This window comes from Bufo gargarizans, chromosome 6 (genome assembly GCF_014858855.1).
Source record: "Bufo gargarizans isolate SCDJY-AF-19 chromosome 6, ASM1485885v1, whole genome shotgun sequence".
Classification (NCBI taxonomy): Eukaryota; Metazoa; Chordata; class Amphibia; order Anura; family Bufonidae; genus Bufo; species Bufo gargarizans.
The window spans coordinates 168,515,257-168,518,720 of record NC_058085.1 but is presented as its reverse complement, the minus strand read 5'-3'; positions in this window follow the sequence as shown (position 1 = coordinate 168,518,720).

The window sequence follows — 3,464 nt, the reverse complement described above, 5'->3', positions numbered from 1 at the left end:
CTCACTGTCATTCTGCTGCCCCCCAATACTGTGCTAGATCCAGACAGATAGTCCCCCATTCCCCATAATATTATTCCCCCTGTATATTATAATGGCCCCCTCTTTATTATTAATATAATGGCCCCTCTTTATTATTAATGTACTGGCCCCCTCTTTATTATTAATATAATGGCCCCTCTTTATTATTAATGTAATGGCCCCTCTTTATTATTAATATAATGGCCCCTCTTTATTATTAATGTAATGGCCCCTCTTTAATAACAAAGAGGGGGCCATTATATTAATAACAAAGAGGGGCCATTGCATTAATAATAAAGAGGAGGCCATTATATTAATAATAAAGCGGGGCCATTACATTAATAATAAAGAGGGGTCATTATATTAATAATAAAGAGGGGGCTATTATATTAATAGCAAAGAGGGGGCCATTATATTAATAATAAAGAGGAGGCCATTACATTAATAATAAAGAGGGGTCATTATATTAATAATAAAGAGGGGGCCATTATATTAATAATAAAGAGGGGGCCATTATATTAATAACAAAGAGGGGGCCATTACATTAATAATAATGTACCGACCCCCTCTTTATTATTAATATAATAGCCCCCTCTTTATTATTAATGTAATGGCCCCTCTTTATTAATAATGTAATGGCCCCCTCTTTGTTATTAATGTAATGGCCCCCATTTTTGTTATTATAATGTCCCCCTCTTTATTATTAATATAATGGCCTCCTCTTTGTTATTATAATGTCCCCCTCTTTATTATTAATATAATGGCCGCCTCTCCACTCTTATTACTATGCCATTCAGTAGGATATCCTCTTTCTGCTCCAGTCCTCTCCCACCCCCCATACTGCCCCCAGTGCCTCTGCAATTAGGTAAGGTTACATAAAGAAAATACTTATCTGTCTCCATCACCGCACTGTGCCTTCCTGCGCCGCGTCATTGCGTCACCTCGCGAGATCCGACGCAGGAGGTCACAGTGAGGTTATCGTGACCGAGTCCTGCATCGCTCTACTGCCTTATAGGCTTCAGGCCTAGTGGCCTGAAACCTATGAGGCATAACAGAGGGGACGGGAGCCATAGGCTCCCGTAGCCCTCATTGAAATTTCGGCTGCCTGGCGCTCCCTGCAATTTGGCGCCCGGGGCAACGGCCCCTCCGGCCCCCCCACTCTACACCCCTGAGTATTCTACAGGCAAATTGTGTACCTTACTTGTATCTACTTGAATGTACTTGTCATGTTACTTCTTTTCTACAATGAAAAATTTTGAATTTACAAAAAAAAGAAAAAAACAAGTTATTATGTGGCTGGAGGTATATTTGACTGTCAATGGATATCTGTCACGGCCATGGGTATGGTCGTGACTCCTTGGGACCCGCATGCATTTGCCCGCGGTCTTATTCTTGTCAATCACAGGTGAGGGCTATTATCTTGCCTCACGTGTGGTTGCCGCTGGCAACTTGTGGTTGTTGGGTAGTGGGGCAGCCGAAGCTGGTGGCTGGGCGGCTCGCTGTCCATGCGTGCGGTGGTCTTTGGTAACGTGTGTGTATGTTATGCACTTTGTATGTCTGGTGTGCACGAAGTTTATGTTTGGTGTGCACTGTGACTCTTCCCTTCACTGTGGCTGCCCGTGGCAACGTTTGGTTTGGATGTGTACATGTGGTGGCAGTGTCTCAGCCTTCTGGCTGACTCCCAGTACATGGTTGCCACCCATGTCGTTGCCTGCGGTAACAGCTGCAGTGTGATCTTCTTTTGGACACTTCCCCTTTAAGTGGTTTCACTCCCTGTTTAGTGTTGGAAGGGTTAATTCCCTCTCCTGTGTGTGTCTGTGTGGGTGTGGCCACTTTGGGCTATAAAGCCTCTTTGGAGATCAGAAGCTGAGAGGTTCTTCAGCCATGCTTTGCTGGAGACACCCGCCTGGTTATTCATCTGGGCCACCCTTGTGGTCATAAACAAATTGTTATATATTGTTATACACGATGTTATGAGGATGTGTTTGTGTGTCATGTCTATTTATTGCAGCGTATGGTTTCCTTGCGTCCTTCGTGGTGTGTGTGCTCTGACTATTGTGTTTGTGGACTGCAGCACTTATACTTGGATCCCAGGCTCTGTGTCTGTGGCAGGTAGGTGTTAGTACTAGTTGCACTTACCTGCCATTGCAATATGACTGTTCCTGTTCCCCTTTCTTTATAGTTTGGCCATTTTTAGACTCCTATTTCTCCATGTCCAGGAGGAACAGGTAGTCTACCCAGCTCCTAGCTTAGTTACCTGCGGAGGGTTAGTAGGGACCCGAGGTTCCAGAGCATGAGTCCTCCTACCTTTAAGTTCGGCTCATGTCGTTAGGAGTTAGGGTCAGATTAGGGAAGCAATAGGAGGTGACCTGCTCCCTAATTCTGTCTTCCTGGCCGAGTCGTGACTACCATCTTCTGTCATCGCACGGCTGAGGGTTTTCCCCATCCTCAGCCGTGACAATATCAATTTTTTTTCTTCAAGCCAGTAGAGTACAGGCCTTAAACATTAGGTATTTACTGTACAGAAAAGAACAAGTGATTATGTGGCTGGAGGCACATTAGGCGGTCACCGTATAGCAATTTTACAGTTGGCCAGTTTGATTACAGGCCCCAAAAATTATGCATTCACCGTACAGTAAAGATCAAGTGATTATGTGGCTGGAGGTATATAAGATGGTCAATGGACATCAATTTTACTGCAGGCCAGTACAAATACATGTCAAATACATATATTTAAAATAAATAAAAATATAAAATTGGATTAAAAACATGGCTAATGAAATCCCACCTCTTGAATAAACAGCAAATGATAATAGGTAAAATTCGATAACACGAGGTCGTCATAGGTGTTAAATTCCTCCGAGGCCAAAATAATTAGGCATTCATCGTACAGAAAAGATCAAGTGATTATGTGGCTGAAATTATATTAGATCGTCAATGGATATAATTTTTTCTGCTGGCCAGTTGAGTATAGGACTTAAGCATTAAGCATTTACTGGATAGAAAACATTAAGTGATTATGTGGCTGGAGGCAATTTAGATGGTCATTGGATAACAATTTTACTGCAGGCCCCAAACATTATGCATTCACAGTACAGAAAAGAACAAGTGATTATGTGTCTGGAGGTATATTAGACGGTCATTGCATAACAATTTTACTGCAGGCCCCAAACATTAGGCATTCATCGGACAGAAAACATCAAGTAATTATGTGGCTGGAGGTACATTATGCAGTTACCGTATAACAATTTAACTGTTGGCCAGTTAGATTATAGGACCCAAAAATAATGCATTCACCGTACAGAAAATGTTAAGTGATTATGTGGCTTAAGGTATATTAGACGGTCATTGGATATCAATTTTACTGTAGGCCAGTGGAGTACAAGCCCCGAACATTAGGCATTCGCCAGACAGATAAGATCAAGTGATTGTGTGGCTGGAGGTAT